The 18,120-nt window shown below is 51.5% G+C and overlaps 1 protein-coding gene across 8 annotated transcripts in view; it reads left to right on the top strand.

The window, feature by feature from the left end:
• The first annotated feature begins 607 nt into the window (after positions 1–607).
• SNPH (syntaphilin) overlaps positions 608–18,120 on the top strand; it is a 41,773-nt gene continuing 24,260 nt past the window's right edge. For 3 of the 8 annotated variants that reach the window (XM_084776415.1, XM_084776414.1, XM_084776412.1), the window contains exon 1: positions 962–1,073. The gene's annotated coding sequence lies outside the window, so the exon portion shown is untranslated. The other 5 variants (XM_084776411.1, XM_084776409.1, XM_084776410.1 and 2 more) reach the window with 4 other exon arrangements.

Genomic DNA, 18,120 nt, shown 5'->3' with positions numbered 1-18,120 from the left:
TTTTAATACTGCAAAGGATAACCTTACTTAACATTAGGTATTCAAGATTCATTTATTGCCTGCCGGGCGTGGTGGCGCACGCCTTTAGTCCCAGTACTCGGGAGGCAGAGGCAGGAGCATCACTGTGAGTTCGAGGCCAGCCTGGTCTACAAAGCGAGTCCAGGAGGGCCAAGATAACATAGAGATACCCTGTCTCGAAAAACAAAAACAAGCCAAAAGATTCATTTATTTAGAAAGTTCGTATTAAATAACTGTTTGTATTAAATAACTCTGTCACTCACAAATTGGTTTAGGGGATCAAAAGTGTTTGGAAAGGCGTCCAGATAATATTACTACTTAATGTGAGATGTCTGTGTGCCAAAGAGTGAGAAACTGAGGCCCAGAAGCTGAAGAGACTCTCCCAGGGTCACACTGCCAGTCAGTGGATAGACGCCCTCTGCACCCCTCCCCACTCGCCAGCTCTGTGCAACAGCTAGTTGGAGATAATAAAGGACCCCATGCCGACATGTGGTTGTCCTGGCTCCAAGGCTCTCAGAAACCAACTATCTCTTTAAGAAGGAAAGTGAAGACGGGCGGTTTACGCAGCTGCCGGCGAGCTGCCGACTGGCTCATCCCCTCCATCCACCTCTCCTTCCCCGCCCTCCATCTCTCCCTCCCGGCAGCCCCAGCCCTAGCAAGCACCCGGCTAAGCCACCTCCAGCTGGGGCTCGGGAGAGCAATCCGGCTGCCCTCCCGGGGCAGCCCAAACCATGGAAGCCTTCGCAGGTGATGACAAGGACCCCGGGGACCTCCGGGCCCACCGCCCAGCCTCGCCCGCCGCAAGCAGGAGTGCAAGTGCGGGGGTGCGGGGCGCCGGCCAAGCACAGGAGCTGCCCTAGCCCGCGGCGGGCAGCGCGTCCTCGGAGCTAGCGGGCTGCGGCCACCCGCGCTCACCGCCCCTGTCTCTCTCTTCCCCCACCGCCGCAGGTTGCTGATCACCGCCAGGCGGCTGCTGCAGCGACTGCAGAGGCGCTGCGCCAAGCGGCGCAGGAGTCGTGCGAGCCGGCGGGACTGCGGAGGGCGAGTGGACCCAGGTGAGGAGGCCGCGGCGGAGCGGGAGGGGGCCTGCGTGGCTCCGCGGCCGCCGGGGGCAGCTTGAGACCGCTTGCTGCGGCGCGATCTTGTAGGGGCACCAGCCAAGGAGAGGAGGGGATTAGTCGTGACTCATTCCTACCCTCCCTCCACTCCCCTACATCCTCCGGAAGAAATACCCCTCTCCCCCGAGTCAAATCCACTAATTAGAGGATGCTGATTTCAGTAGGGAAGACGCCCAAGGTCTTCCTTGATACCTAGTAGGCAGGCTTTAGGGAACTAACCCATCTCCTTTCTCATTTGTTTTCCTCTTCTGGCATTCCGCAAACATGTGAGCTTCTCTTTGGAACCGCACGCTCACCCCAAGGTCAAGTGCCTAAGAGTGCTTTCTTTCTGCCTTGTCCGCTAAAAAACATCAGAGCCCTGCAGTAGATCTGAAAGAATTTCCCATGATCCCTAGAGTGGGAAATTTGCCTCAGTCTCCCTGGCGTTTCCGTGGTATGTGCTGTTTTCTCATTCCACTCTTTAGCAGGGAGCCAGAAGGCTTCCAACACCTGCCAGCCTGAAAAGTCCCACATTCCCTTGCTTCAACTCTGCAGGGTGGAGAGGCTGGTTACACGGGGCCTTTCCCTGGCCTTCTCTGCCCAACTGGGGGCTGTAGGCCTGGATAGGCTGGAGGAAAGTCCTAGAAAATGCTGGTCTTTATAAGTCGAGGGGTGTAAGGAAGTACCAGAGCCTTCGCAGGTGATGACAAGGACCCCGGGGACCTCCGGGCCTTAAGGGTTCTAGGCCTTAACTTGCTGGTTGGTCCCAAGTAGCCATCTGACTATTTTTGGGGGGGTGTGGGTGTCTGCCTGCTTGTCTGATCAGTGCAGAAGGGGCTGAGCTACATGACCTGTACAGTTTCAGTAGGGCCAGTTGAACAGGCCCTCGATAACTAAAGAGTCATCTATTAAGACAATTTAAGTTTAGGTCCTTGAAATAATTGTGGTCCCCTTGGTTAGTTTCATCTCGTTGGACTTCCCAAGTGAAATGTTGACCTTGTGGGCCTCACAGCCCTGGAGGCAGCAGCTGATTCTACGGTGACAACCCTACCCTGACAACTCACTTCCCTTCCCCAAGCCTTAAACCCTCTCTTTTGTAAGCCTGGGGGGAAGGGGTGCCTGCCTCAGAGTTCTGAGGGCAAGATGAGGTTCATAGGGAAGCTCTTGGCTTGACACACACAGGAGGCTTGCAAGGATTCAGGATTTGAAAGTAAATTAGGAGAGATAGGAGTTGCTCCCTTGCCCCACCAGGCTCTTCCACATCTCCATGGAAGGTGCCCCTACCAGGAGCTCATGGGCAGCAACCAGGAGATGCTAACGTTTCCATCACAGGAATGGAGACAAGTCTAGCAAATGACGGTGGCCTGCAGTCCTGGGCCTGAAAGACCCTGTCATCCATGGGTGGCATGGGTGGCTTTGAGAACAGAAGCCCGTGAGTCTGGAGTGTTGGCAGAGAGCAGGAGAGCCGGGCTTGCAGATCACACACCAATCCTTGCCGTTCTTAGAATCTCTTCCGAGGCGGAAGCAAGGAAGTCAAGTTCTGACTGCCCATTTTCCTAATCGCTCTTTCTTTCCTCCTTGCTGTCATGCTCAGCCTACCATCCATCCTGTCTAGATCTCGTTTATTCCAGTTGCCTTTTGCCAGCAACATAAAGGAGGTTCCCAACAGGGTGGGGGCGGAGCTTTTGCTGCGGTACCAGTTAGGTCAAAAGAAAGTGTGGTGCACCCCTCCCCCCCCCAACCACCCGCTTCTGCCCTAAATCCCTGCTAGACAGTGAGCTCCTCCTGGCAGAGACCCAGGCTTTGCTTCCCTGTCTCCAGCCTCTGGCCCATGACAAGGCATAAAGTAGGTGCTTAATAAGTGTTGCGTTAAAACCATCTGAGAAGGCGACACTGCCGACCCACGTGTATTGGGGAAAAACTGGAACAAGGTGACGGTCAATGGGTGGACGCTGCACAGGTGTTGGTCGCCATTATAATGAGAATACTAATATTCGTTATTACCACCAGTTGTGGCTACCAGACATTCTACCTGCACTTCCTGGCTCCTCTTTAGGGACAAAGGGACCAGATGTACCTAGGAATATGAGGTTGGCCTCAATTGAGGTGGCCCTGGCTACTGAGACATGGCTGAAGAGGAGTGACTCCACAGGATCTGCAGTGTAGAACTAACCACACTCAGACAGAAAGTGGCAGGTCGGAAGACCCAGGGCCCAACTGCCGTGCAACCACCTCCTCAGTGTGTGACCTTGGGCTTAGTGTGTGTGTTCATCTGTGTACTGAGGAGACTGGACTAGGTGTGGTACCCGAGCTGCTTCTGGTCCTGCACTTTTATTAAGAGGACTTTTACCAATAAAAATGGATGATTAGTCCTAATATCACTGATGGGATGCCAGAGAATTGTCCGTGATCCTTATCACAAATCGTATCTATTGGGAAAGGAGAAGGCTTGGTGAGGTCAGGGGGCGCTCCTCAGGGGTGCCTAGGGAGAAAGGGTGGTCTGTCTGCCTCAGAAACACTGTCTCTTTTATGTGTCCTGCTGCCTCCCACGTGTACCTTGCTGCAGCATGCGTGTGGCATGCGTGTGTGTGCCCTTGCACCCAGGCATGGAGCTCAGAGCCAGGAAAGCCATGAAGGGTGCTGAGGGTGGATCAGGCGGCTCCCCAGAACGACTGCTGCAGAGGACGTGCTGGGCTGAAGGGAAGAGTGTGTGAGTCAGGGCTGCAGAGCTCTTGCCATGAGCTCTGCTTAGGTGATGGATGGAGGCTTCCCCTGTCTCAAGGAGAGTGGCTGGATCCGGATGACAGCCATGACAAATGTGCTTTTCGGGTGCTCCCTGTGTGGTATTTCGACATGGTTTCTGTTATTTACTCCTCAGACCAACCATGCCTCCAACGTTTTTACCCGTTTTGCAGTGAGGGAGCCAGGCAGGCAGGCAGGCAGGCAGGCAGGCCGAGAGTGTTGCCCAGAGCTGGACCACTACAATCCTATAGAACTGGGAGAAGATGGACCTGGGGACACATTGGCTTGGGAGTCAAGGAAGTAGTTTTCGGTTGAGCGCTCCCTTAGATTGGGTCACCTTGGGTAAGCCAGTCTCCCTCTGAGAGGCAGTATCCCCAACTCTCAGACTAAACCCACTGGCTGGCTCTAAGAGTCTGAATGTGACCCTATTCCAGCACAGGGTAGAGGGATTCTCCATCCTTTTGATCAGGACCCAGTGCTGGTTATCATTGGGTAGTGAGGCTCTGGACTGAGTCCATGGGTCCAGGACCGAGCACAAGCCAACCCCGAGTTTCAAGAAGCCCAGTACGCAGGTTATGAAAAGACGTCTAAGAGGTAAACTGATGAACATTATAATCTGAGGATATAGAGACAGAGGAGGAGACGGTCCTTCCTGTCCAGAAAGTCAGGAAGACCTAGAGAGCTGATGTCATTGGCATCTTTTTATCCTATGCTGAATTTGGGAATAGTGAGAAGAATAAGGTTTTCCAAGTTCCAGACAGTGTTAGAGGCTTATGGGTCCTCTCCAGCAGCTTGGGAGGTAGCAACAGAGTCTGAAGGACCGCCTACGGTCAGTCTGTGATGCTGTTCGGTTGGGTTATACAGTTGACCCAGGTGGGTCATAGCCTTCCTGCCCTTAGAGGATTCTAGAAGCAGGAGCTAAGCTTGTTTTTGTTTTTTAAGACAAGGTCTCAAGCTGGCCTTGAACTCATAACCCTCTTGGTTCTGCGCCGCCCCGCCCCCCTCCGACATACTGGGATTATAGGTGTGTGCCATCACGCTAGGCCGAAGTGTGACTTTTCTGTCATTACAGACTGTCTAGTGTCTGTGACGGCCCAGAAGGCTGGAAGCTTTTCCTCCGGACACTTCTCAGCATCTCCTCCATGAGGAAGAACTGCTTACCCTGAGAAGTGGAGTCATTGCTCAAGGTTTCTCAAAAGGGCAGGGCCAGAACCTTCCAATAGGAACTGTATTTCTGAGTCATGTGCACTCTTTCTGTGTCTAGGCCACCCAGGCCCTAGGGGTGGCAGCTGGTGCTCAGTGCTGGCAACGCTGAGCCAAGAGCCCTTGCAGAGGGAAGTCTGTGTTCCCAGGCTGCTCTGCATCTCTTAATGGATGGGATATTTATGAAGCGTTTGTCACATGCCCAGCACTGTCCTCTGAATTGAGGTGCCAAGCCAACCCTAAAAGAGTGTCTTGGAGGGAGGCAGCCTGATACAGCAGAAAGAGCCAGCGGGAGGAATGCAAGACTGGGGCCTTCCCTGCACCCCGCTGTCCACTCGATGTCAGGCCCAAGGTCAGGCCTCTTACTTCTCCATGCCTGCAGAGTAAGAATCAGAGGTGGGCCAGGCAGTGGCAGTGCACGCTTTTAATCCCAGCACTTGAGGGGGCAGAGACCAGAGGACCTTGGGTTTTGAGGCCAGCCTGGTCTACAGAGTGAGTTTCTGGACAGCCAGGGCTGTACAGAGAAACTATGTCTTGGAGAGAGGTCAGGGAGCAGGGAAGGGAAAGACAGAGAGACAGAGACAGGGACAGACAGACAGACAGACACACACACACACACACACACACACACACACACAGAGAGAGAGAGAGAGAGAGAGAGAGAGAGAGAGAGAGAGAGAGAGAGACAGAGAGAGAGAGAGAGAGAGAGAGAGACAGAGAGAGACAGAGAGAGACAGAGAGAGACAGCGAGAGACAGCGAGACAGCAAGAGACAGAGGTGGTGATGGATACGGGCCCTTCAGGCTCTGATGGGCTTAGGGCTTCACAACTGCTTTTTTCTGTGACCACTTTGGGGTGGGGGTGGGGCGTGGATAGGGAACAGGTAACTGTAACTTGAGGAAGACTCAGATAAAGTAACAAGAGGCAGGAACAAACGCCCTGTGGATTTGCTGGAGGGATAACGCTTGGGAATGGCTCCGTTCAAAGCCACCTCTTGAAAGATAGGATGCTGCAGATGTAGATAGACAGATTCCTGTGTGTTTGGGGTGGGGTCAGGAGGAGAGGCAGGAGCCTGCTGTCATGTGGGGACAGGCTGGCTATGGAGCAAGGACTTGTGGTCATAGAGGTCTGTGCCTTTGGGAGTCTAGCCTAGCTTGGCCAGCTTTTTATTTTGCGAGATAAGGACATTTCAGATAAAACGCAGAGTTCTGTTTACTATGATATTGTAAGAGAAGAACCTCTGGGCACCTCCAGGCTCCAGGACCAGAAAGAAAGATACCGTTCAAACTGAGTACGTTTTCCTTTTTTTTTTTTAAAAAAAAAACCCTCACTGTAGGCTAGGGGACCGCTCAGCGATAGAGCGATAGAGCGCTTGCCCGCCATGCACAGATCCCTGAGAGACCCTCCTCAGCACCACAGATGACAATGATGACAGCAACTATGATGATGACGATACATTTTATAATTACCTTACTTGTCTATGGCTGCTTTGCCTGCATGTGTGCCTTTGCACCATGTGCAGTCTGGTGTCCACAGAAGCCAGAAGAGAGCATTAGGAACTGGAGTTACAGATGGTTGTGAGCCACCATGTGGGATCAGGGACTCAAATGTGGGTCCTCTGCAAAGTAATGACCACTGCTCTTTACCACTGAGCCATCTCTCTGGCTCCCCGTAGTAACGCAGGAAAAGCCCTGACTCATTGTCCACGTTGCCTTAGTTTCCCTCAGACAAGTGTCCTTGTGTTGTTGGCTGGAGTCAGGCTGCTTGGATTTTACTCTTATCTTTTCCCCTGAGTCTGTTTCCTTGTCTGTGAAATGTCAATAATGTTCTCTGTCTGCCGAGGTTACTAGAGGGTCTATTCACCAAAACAGAAGGCGAAGCAAGGCCCTCTGTTGCGATTCTCCGCGAAAGCAGAGCAGAGCATCTGGGTAGTAGAGCCCTCTGGAAAGAGGCAGTTGCTTTCCTGCTCCGCCACTCTTGACTGCCCACATGCTAGCCCAGCTTTCTCAGAGGCAAGGTGCTGCTGCTCTCTACTTCACTGGAATATGACCTAGCCAGCACGCAGGCAGTCTCCATGCTGCCCTGTCACGTGGCCACCAGGGAAAAGTGGGCTCTGGTTGCAGAGGAAGCCTAGAACGTTCTAAAAGAAGGGCCTTGGAGGAGCTTATAATTAGCAGAAGGAACCCCAACAGCATGGTTTCAGGGCCTTCCAGGGCTCAGACGAAAGCCACTGAGGAGAGTTGCATTCCTGTGGCCCCAGTTAATCAAATATTCATCAAGCAAGCTAATGTGATAAGGTTCTATTCTGGACATGTCAGGGGATGCAAAGATACATCTATTCATTAACATCCATTCTACTAAGTCTGTCTCAGGTCCAAGGTGTGCCTGCTTCCCTTAGGGAGCTCTCCAACCTGGCTGGAGATGGATGCATGGATGTGTGGGTGATCCACAGAAATGGTGCCAACAGCCATCAGTGGCCTCTGCCTTTTGAGCACGTGGAATCTGCATGGCACTCGGTACCATGCTTGCCGCTCAGTGAAGTAGCCATGTTGCAGTTGGCCTGGGATATTTGGCAGAACCAGAAGAAAGGGAGCGTACAGACTGGCTAGAAGAGAGAGAAGCAGCTGAGCAGTCCAAGGGCTCAGGGGCACAGGTCAGAGGTGGAGACATGCTTGTGTCTTTACCAGACCATAGCTGGGTCCAATTGTCCAGTACCTATCTCCCCCAAAACACCAACTATGATAACCAGTTATCATAGGTTATCCACACTTTATAATGGCAACCTCTAAGGCTCAGAGAGGAGAAACATTTTGCCCAAGATTACATAGCTGCTATGGAACAGGACCCACACAGTTTTGGCATCGTGGCTTTGTTCTTTCTCCCTCTTAACTGCCTCTGGATAGCTCTTCATTTGACGACCACATGGGCTAATGTTATTATCGCATGGGTACGCATGTTGCCATTTTTTATGAAGCTAGAACTCTAGAGAGAAGCGTTAGCCCGGAGTTTTATGCCCACAGTGGCAGGGTCAGAATCCTTCCCTCCTGGCTTCCTAAACTGTAGAGACAGAGTAGCGCTCTGCAGGGCCAAAGGGATCCTCCTCTGCAGGTGTTTGAAGGCTCACCACAGGAGGCAGCCTGCACAGCACTGAAGGCAGAGCCCAGCCCAGTACTTGCTAAGTGCCACCCAGGGAGGCAAATTCTAATGCAGACCAGAGCATGTCCTTAATAATCACCACCTAGCAATAAGGCAGTGCATTCGAGGCTGGAGAAAAGGCTCCGTAGTTAAAAGCAGGTGCTGCTCTTCTAGAGGACCTGAGTTCGGTTCCCAGCACCCACATCTGGAGGCTTCCAACAGTCTCTAACTGTTTCCAAGAGGATCCAGCACCTCTGACCTCTGTGAGCACCTACACACAGCTCTATATTACTAAAAATAAAAGAAATCAACAAGGACAAAACAACAACAACAACAACAACAACCCAGAAGATAATGTATCTTCAGAGCTAGCTTCTGGCATCAGGGCTGCCCACCTAAGCCAGGATGTCCTAGAAGGAGTTCTTGAGGTGACAAAGCGGTGAGTGGCAACTGAGCCAGATCGTCCTATGGCACATAGGGGCTGGAATTCTAGGACAGGGCACAGTGACACAAGCAGTAGGCACCACTCACATTTCTAGGAGAAAGAACAGCTGTAAACTGGTATTTCAAGGAAGGCTTCCTGAAGGAGGATGACCCAAGACTCCGGCAGAGTAAGGGCCGGAGGAAGGGGAGAAGGAAGACTGTAAGGCAGATGAATCCCAGCTTGGTGTTAAGTTTTGGCTCTCAGGGAAGGGTACATCCCTGTTACCTCTGGCAACGGATGCACTGGAAATCCTAGGTCTGCCCTAAAGCCTCACAGTTTGGTGCCATTTCTCTCATTCCCACACATCCCTCTCTTCCTTGTACTGTACACACACACACACACACACACACACACACGCTCACGTGCTACCTTCTCTTTCGGAAGTGGCAGACTTTGGATACTGAGCTAAGTGTGAGAAAGGCCTGCTGAACATCACCTCTGCAGTGAAACACAGACGTGTGACAAAAGCAGCCTCCCTCACCTTGAGGTCCTGAGCCTGTGGGAAGGAGCCTCTGATCAAGTCTCTGAAGTGGCTCTAGGTCATCTGGAGCTTCTTCCTCACCGGTCCAGATCTGCTGTTTGTTAGCCGGGGACTTGAGACACATTATGTGAACACCCTTGGCCACGTTCTCATCTACTGGAGAAGGCCCGATTGTTCTTTCGGGGAGCAAACGGGCTGCTCTCCTGAGAGCCTAGGTGGAAAGGCCCAGAGTCTAGCAGGTAGCTGCCCCCCCCCCTTCCTCCCTAGGACTTAGCCCCTCTCCCCTTCACAAAGCCCCCAGGGACAAAGAACACTACACCCCATGCTGGCCCAGGTATGTGGCACCTTACAGACCCCTGAGAGCCCAGGGGCAGCATTATCCTCCAAAGGGATGCTGAGCTATAGGGAATTGAAGCAGGTTGTCCAAGGTCCCACCCTGCCGCATGGAGGCTGCGTCACCAGAGCCACAGCTCTCACCTCCCGGTTTCGTTTGCCCTGCACTCTCTCTCACTCTGGAGGCTTGTGCATGTCCAGTGCGAACTCCTCAACACTCACTTGGCCTCTTCAAAGGAAGAGGTGTGGCCAGGGCAAGGTAAGAGCTAAGGAAGGGTTCTGGATGGTGTATGGCTCCAGAAAAGTCCCTAAGTGACCTTGGGCTTGGTCTGTTGCAGATCAGGAGTGCCCCCTCCTCCTTCTACCTCTGTTACATATCGCTCACCCGGTTCTTCTTTATTTATTTTTTTATTTTTTAAAGATTTATTTAAGTATACAGTGTTTCGCTTTCATGTATGCCTGCCCACCAGAAGAGGGCACCAGATCTCACTGTAGATGGTTGTGAGCCACGATGTGGTTGCTGGGAATTGAACTCAGGACCTTTGGAAGAGCGGGCAGCGCTCTTAACCACTGAGCCATCTCTCCAGCCCCCTGGTTCTTCTTTATGTAGCTTTCTTAGTGCTGCTACTGGCATCTTCCTGTGTTCAAGGCCCCAGCTCAAATGCTGTCTCTCAGGGACCCTCTTCTGAACCCCACAGCTCCTCCTTAGAACCTGCGTCCTTTGCCAACATGGTAGGCTCTGTGTGGTCAGAGATGGGATGGCCCCTGCTACCTCCAAGAAAAAGGTGTTCTCTGTGGAGCTCCAAGCCTGAGGGAGACTGGCCTCTGGGTCCCCTTAGGACTGAGAGGAAGTAGATATTGCAAGTGTCCCAAAGATCAGCTGTTCCATCAAGACCAGGGCTCAGGTTGAAGTTTGTGTTGGATCTTTTACCCTGCTTTCTGAGTGGTCAGCCATGGAAAGCACCAAGAGGGTGTCCAGGTCAAGTCTTTTAGCCTCTGCTGTAAACAAGTCATTGAATTTGTCTGGCCTTGTTACCTGCACAATGTAATTAAACTTAGCCCCAGAGGAGCAAAGTTGGAGTGAAATTAAACCAGATTGGGAATTCCATGTGCTGCTACTCCGTGGTGCAGCCCATAGTATATGCACAGTAAGTTCCAGGAAAAAGTCTGTGGCTCTTGCTTTCTCTTGTCTGTTCAGTCGCTTTCTCCTCACCACAGGGTTTAAGTAGGCCAGCTGCCTGCAGAACAGGATGGCCACTTAGAGAAGTGTCACTCAGAAGCACTCATCTGGGGTCAGTCGCTCTGAACGGTGGGCTTTGGGGCCCTCACATCTTTCCTGCCCTGCACTTCTGTGACTCTGCGAAGACGCGACTCCCATTAGTTGATTATTAGAAGTCACTTGGGTTCAGCTTGGATGTGTGTTTAGCAGTGATGATAAAAGGCAGAAGAGTTCGGTTCCAGCCATGAGCTAATTGAAGGCTTTGAAGTGGCAAGGTTATAAAATCCTGGCCAGGAACTGCTGTGATGGAGCCTGGGAAAGGAACCCAGATGGGGTGCTTGGCACACATGTCTGTCTCTGTTAGACTTGGGAAGGATGCACCCTGGCTGCTGAGTGCATTTCCTGGGGGCAAGAATATGCCCAGCGGCCTGGCATGAGCATGGCACACAGGGAGTACACTGAGGAAATGCAGAGGACAAGCAGCCTTGGCGTCTCTATCAGGTGAAATATTTGGGCCAGCAGAATTTTCAGGTTTCTCCTGAGGCCACGTGGCAGCTCCATCCCCAGTGTGAGTATCCGTGCACGTTCTGTGTGTCTGGCTTCCCGACTCCTGCCTGCCGCCATTCCTCTCTTTCCATTTTTCACACCCTCTCGCCTCTCCTCCTCCTAGTGAGTGAAGTATAGTTAGTAAACAGCAAGTTGCGCGTATTTAAAGTATACCGTTAGGTCATTTTAGCAAACCACTCTCGCGATTAAGATAATGATCCCCGGCCTCATCCGCCGCCGCCCCCCATGCTTCCTCTTGCCTCTTTGCAGCTGACTGCTCTCTGGTCTCACCCCTTTGTACCTGGCAACCACCTAGCTTCTCTCCATCGCTGGTGATTTTAGAAGTTTCTATAAACATAACCCTACAATAGTGTACGTGTAGGAGGGCCTGGCTTTGTTTATCCACTATAATTATTTTGAGTCCTACTGTGTGTATGAATAGATGAGACCTGTGGGGCATGGGGGAGATGGATCAGTGGGCAAAGCGCCTCCTGAGAAACCTAAGAACCTGGCGGGGATTCCTAGAACCCACGCGGCTGTGCACACCGCTAACTCCAGCACCTGGGAGCAGAGACAGGTGCATTCTGGGAACTCACTGGCCAGCCAGCCTAGCCAAAATAGCCAGCCCCAGGTCCAGTTAGAGATAATAAGGTAGACAGCGACAGAAGAAGCTACCCAGCATTGACTTTTTGCATCTCCATGGGCACTCACATGTGAGTAGACCCCACAGACAGGTGTACACACATGCGTGGATGGACACAGACACACACACTAAAAAAGAAAAATGGTTTGTTCCTTTTTATTGCAGAGTAGTATTCCACAAATGTCAGCCACGATTGGTTTATCTATTCATATCTTGTTGGTCATGTACCTTTTTTCCTGTTGTTGTCGTGGGTCTTTTTTTTTTTTTCTGCTACAAGTAAGGTTGTGGTGAACAATGTTTTTACCCAAATCTTTTTGTAAATACCATTTTCTTGGTTTATTCCAATAACTAAAATGGGCATATCATTTGATAAGCATGCGTCTAACAAAGACACACCCAGTTCACATTCCCAGGTCAGTTCACAAGAACCCTGGTCCCTCCGTGTCCTTCTCCTACACTTGGAGTGGTTGGCTTTATCTTTATCTGTCCCAACTGATGCTGAGGCCCCTCTCCATGGCCGTCACTTGCCTTTCCTGAGGACCAATGGTGAGAACATCCCCTGTGCTTATTTGCAGCCCATATATCACTTTTGGGGAGACGTCTATCCAGATATTTTGCCCATAAAAAAGGCGGGTGCTGTTTATCTCACTGAGCTGTTGTAGTTTGTTACTCCTTTTGGAGTAACATGTTCTTTGTCAAATACTTACATTCTGCAAATATTGAGTTTTCGCCTGTGGCTCACCCTCCAGGGCTTAGAGAGTTCCGTGTCCAGTGTATACGTGTGGAGGTGGAGGGGGCGGGGCTGCTGACGGCTCCAGCTTCTGGATCAGTCCTTTCTCACTGCCATCTCACAGGTGTGTGCAGCCTTTTGACAGCGCGGTGCAATGTTGCCCTTTTGCTCTTTAGTTCTGCAGAGTTGATATCTAAGAACCATACAATCCATTTACCAAAACAAAACAAAAATTTCCCAAACCTCATAATATTTTTAAGTACATACATTATCTATACTGGGCCCGATGCAGCTCAGGGATGCAAGCTAGACACACGTGATAGCCCCTGGAGGTCAGCACCTGGAAATATCTGTAGTGAGAATTATGAGGTTTTGGTTTCTTTAAAAACACACACACACCACACACACACACACACACACACACACACACACAGAAATAAGCCGGGGCGTGGTGGCGCACGCCTTTAATCCCAGCACTCGGGAGGCAGAGGCAGGTGGATCTCTGTGAGTTCGAGGCCAGCCTGGTCTACAAAGTGAGTCCAGGACAGCCAAGGCTACACAGAGAAACCCTGTCTCGAAAAAACAAAAACAAAACAAAACACAACAACAACAACAGCAAAAACCACACAGAACTATGATAAGACTGTGTTTTAGTATTAGTCCCAGCTGTGGGACGCGGGGCTGCTTTGGACTGTCTGCAGCAGTTGACTATAATTCACCTCGTGCTCTAGCGGAAGGGAGGTTTGCCAGCTGCAGAGCGTTTCTGAGAGTGTGTGATGTTTGGAATCCTGGGAACTTTTCAGAGGGTATATAAATGCCAGGGCCCTGAGAGGTGGGATTGGTGGGTAGTGATCATCCAGGGGGCTCAGTTGTGGTTTGTTAGTACTCATGTTCAAAGAAGGAATAAGGAGAAAGAAATTAGATTCAAGCATCTCTCTCCCCCTCTCCCTCTCTCCCCGCCCCCTCTGCCACTATCCTTTCTCTCCTATCTAGTAATAGAGGGCGAAAAGGGGGTGAAGCAATAGGATGGGAAAAAGAAAAGAAACATAAAGTAGCAAAGGCCAGATCTACTGAGATCAGGTACTTAGAGCCTCACTGTGCAAACAAGGATCCTGTAGAAGCTTACAGCCCATTCATGACTCTAATTTTTCAAGAAAAAAGACCCGAGCTACCCCTGGTGCCACTAGTCCTGTGGCTGTAGGAGAGTCTGGCCACTTTTCTTCCTCTTTCATCTCCAGCATAGGGACAGCAGCGTCTTACGGTGGGTGAGAGGTGGGGGCTGCGCTCCCTGGCTGCCCATCTCCACCCAAGGATGAGGAGTGTGTGTCTACACCATTACCATCCAAAGGCCTCTGATGGGAGCCAGCTGAGGGCCCTGTGCTCATTCAGAAAGGGCTGCAGAGCATGGCCCTGGCCTGGGCAGGGTGGAATGGTGTCTGGCAGCCTTCTCTGCTGTGTGCTGGTTGTTCTACAGGAGCTTTGCACAGCTGGGTGGCGTTGTCTAGGCTCAGAAGCCAGCTGCAGGTGGAGCTATACTGCAAGGGCCATATATAACAGGGCAACACGTGGGAGCTGTGAATTTGACCTCCTGGGGAGCCATCCACAGGCTTCCGTGCCTGAGTGGCCTTGGCAGACTAAGAGCTTTGTAGAGGGCATTGCATGGGGAAGGCTGTGTGTGAGTCCATGTGAACTTAGTCCAGGGTGCCTGGGAAGAAAGCATGGAGGTGAGGTCTCTCGATGTCACAATGGCTGTGAGAGGCAAGAATTGCAACCTTCACTTTATAGATGGAGGGACCAGTGCATCGAGATGTCAAGAGGTGTGTGACCATAGGCAGAGGTAGGTGCCCAGGCTCCAACCTCCCACCCCCAGAAAACAGAAGAAATTTCCAGAGCCCTCTTCCTGGTACTGAGAATAACTCTTTGGGCACCTGAGGATGCCCAGGTCATCTGTAGGCTGCTTAGCTTCCTTCAGCAGATGCTTGCTAACCCTTACTTCTAAAGCCAGCCCTGCTCCAGGTACCCGGAAAGACTCCCTTCTTGTTCAGCCTTTGCAGATGCACAGCCAGCCGGGTTCTCAAGCCCAAAATGCTGCTGCCCGTAGTTCCGGTTTGCACACAGAGTTGGGGCTGTTTGTGTAGGTGCTTTGAGCTGAGGATATCGCCGTCTCCGAACAAGATCAGGAAGAGAGAAGGAACCCTGGGGGGACGTGATGGGAGGCTCGTGGGCCCCAGAGGCCTAGCATCACCACAGCTCGACTCTTCCCTTGTCCCTCATGGGCTATCTCTTCTGGGGCCTCTAGAAGCCCTTTCTGCCTCTGGCTCCTCCCCTTTCATCTCATTTTAGCTTCCATGGCCCTCTTAAATAACTCACCATCTCTTACCGGCTTTCCCAGAGCTGCCCCTCACCTCTGGTGCGAGGCCATCGACTATGATTTAAACCTCACCTTCAGCCTTAAACCTGAGCTGATGTTGAACTTGCTAGCACTCCCCCTTTCCCCCCCCACCCCCACCCCCACACACATCCTGGCCCAGCCTTGCTCTCTACGGCCCCTCTGTCCCTGCTGCAGGTGGCTTTGCAGTACCCAGCCACCATAGTGTTCTGGAACATTAACTGCTGACCCTGCACTTAAACTTGGAGAGTCCCTCCTCAGGAAGCTCCTATTGTGTCTGCAGAACCCGGATCAAGGGCTCCCTACTAACTCCTGCAGAAACACTCACTCGTCTGCCCAGCCCCTCCCCCACCCTGTGCCTTGATACTTTGGACTGTTGGCACCGGAAGCCGTGACACCCAGGAGATGCTTGACTGGTGGGTGGGAGAGCCCAGCAGGAGGTTTCAGTTTGGAGGCTAGGTCATTTTGAGCTTAGCCTTAATTGATTGTCCCCCTTGCCACATGGCTGTGAAAACCCTTGTCACAAGGGAAAACAGACAGCAAAAACGATATTGGATGGCTCTTGTGTCTGAGCTTGAGTTTGGCCTTTCAGGCTTTGGTCAGGTACAGCGGCTTTGCCACATAGAAAATCCAGCCATTGGGCAGATGTTATGGGTGGGAGCCCTGTTGATTCTGGAATCCATCCAAGGATGCAGTCTGAGGAAATAACACTAACTGTAGAACAATAGCTATGGACAAGGATGGCAGTTACTGCACCGGCTTTAATAATAAGAAAGTGTTAGTATTCGGCAGAGGGGGAAGTTAACCATCCTAGACCCGCGATGGAAGATTATATAAGTGGGAAACCACTGCACACGTGTGCCTGAGGGTGCGCGGTGCATGTTCATGTGTGTCAGTTGGTGTGGATGTGGGGGTGTGGTGCATGTTCATGTGTGTCAGTTGGTGTGGGTGTGGTGCATGTTCATGTGTGTCAGTTGGTGTGGGTGTGGTGCATGTTCATGTGTGTCAGTTGGTGTGTGGGGGTGCATGTTCATGTGTGTCAGTTGGTGTGTGGGGGTGCATGGTACATGTTCATGTGTGTCAGTTGGTGTGGGGGGTGCATGGTACATGTTCATGTGTGTCAGTTGGTGTGTGGGGGTGCATGTTCATGTGTGTCAGTTGGTGTGTGGGGGTGCATGTTCATATGTGTCAGTTGGTGTGTGGGGGTGCATGGTACATGTTCATGTGTGTCAGTTGGTGTGTGGGGGTGCATGTTCATGTGTGTCAGTTGGTGTGTGGGGGTGCATGTTCATGTGTGTCAGTTGGTGTGGGTGTGGTGCATGTTCATGTGTGTCAGTTGGTGTGGGGGGGTGCATGTTCATGTGTGTCAGTTGGTGTGGGGGGGTGCATGTTCATGTGTGTCAGTTGGTGTGGGGGGGTGCATGTTCATGTGTGTCAGTTGGTGTGGGGGGTGCATGTTCTCATGTGTGAGGATAGGCACAGCCGTGTCGCAGCACTTGTGTGGAGGTCGGAGGACAACCTTGCGTGTCGGTCCTCCCTTCATCTGCAGCTGCGTATGGCGCTGGTTGGCCCTCGAGCTTCCAGGGCATCTCCTGTCTCCACCTCCCTTCGCGCTGAGAACCCTGGGACCACAGCATTGCTGTGTGCAGGTTTTATACAGGTTCTGGAGATCCCGGCAGCTTTTTCACACTTGCACAACAAGTACTTTACCCAATGAGTTCATTTCTTCAGCCCCCTCAAAACACGTTCTCTAAAGACTGCACCATATGGACAATTCTTAAACCATGTTTAAAAAAATTTAAAGATATGGAGTTGTGGGCTGGGTGTGGTGGCGCAGGCCTTTAATCCCAGCACTCGGGAGGCAGAGGAGGGAGGATCAGTGTGAGTTCGAGGCCAGGCTGGTCTACAAAGCAAATCTAGGACAGCGAAGGCTACAACAGAGACCCTGTCTCGAAAAATAAAACCAAGAAAGAAAAGAAAAAAAAGATATGAAGTTACACACACACACACACACACACACACACACACACACACACACACTATGTTAGAAACATGCAAAAACAATAACAATACCCATCTCACAAAAATATTCTGTACTTGCCAGGTGGTGGTGGTGCATAACTTTAATCCCAGCACTTGGGAGGCAGAAGCAAGTGGGTCTCTGAGTTCGAGGCCTGCCTGGTCTACAGAGTCCAAGACACCAGACGATTTCATGGAGAAACCCTGCCTCAAAACAAAACAAAAAAACAAAAAAAAAAAAAACAAAAAAAAAACAAACTCTGTGTTTGGGGTTGAGGAAGGGGGCGTTTTAAAAGGCATATACAACTTTTACTACTATATTTAGCTTAAAACTGATCCAGCCATAGTGGCCCATGCCTATGATCCCAGCACTGTGGAGGCGGAGGCAGGAGGAGTGAGTGACCAAGGCGTGCCTCAGTTGCTTTAAGTTTGGGTCTGGTCTGGGCTACACAACCTGGCCTCAAAAAGACAAAAATTAACCAAGTCCAAGTAAAGGCAGCCTGTTGCAGCATGGGACCTTCCTGGCATGCATCACCTTGGTCTGTAAATCCATCCTCTAAACAGCCGAGGCTCCTTGCGGGCATCACTAAATAGGTCTCTGCAGTTGAGGCTCCTTTGGTAGCTGAGGTTCAATATCCAGTCCTCTGCTGAGACGCAGGTTCCTGCCTCAGTCCTGTCTTGGGACAGTTAACTTTCTCTTCCTACCATTCCCGAATCCCTGTGACAAGGCTCTTGCGTGCTTTTAGGAAAGACAGCTGAGGGGCGTACTAGAGCTCAGCGGTGGCAGAACCAGTGAAGGGCAGGTAGTTTTACAGAGAGGAGCCTGTGCACCAGCTGCAGAGAGCAAGAGAGGTTTGGTTTTTGTTGTTGTTGTTGTGTTTGTTTGTTTGTTTGTTTGTTGCCTGCTGCATACAGAGGTGCATTCTGTTTCCTCTGCAGCCCCAGGGGCCTTGCCCAACAGGCTTTCCCTTTTAGCCCAGTCTGGCATTTTCACCAACATCTGGCAATAACTAAAAGAAGACTGCCAGGCTGGCCACCGCACTGCATCGCAGCACCTGCCACAAGCGTAGGCTTCAAATCCT

Source organism: Acomys minous (genome assembly GCF_964271855.1).
Source record: "Acomys minous genome assembly, chromosome: 3".
In the NCBI taxonomy this organism is placed as follows: domain Eukaryota; kingdom Metazoa; phylum Chordata; class Mammalia; order Rodentia; family Muridae; genus Acomys; species Acomys minous.
The sequence above is the reverse complement of the archived record's forward strand: the minus strand, read 5'-3'. Positions and strand labels throughout refer to the sequence as shown.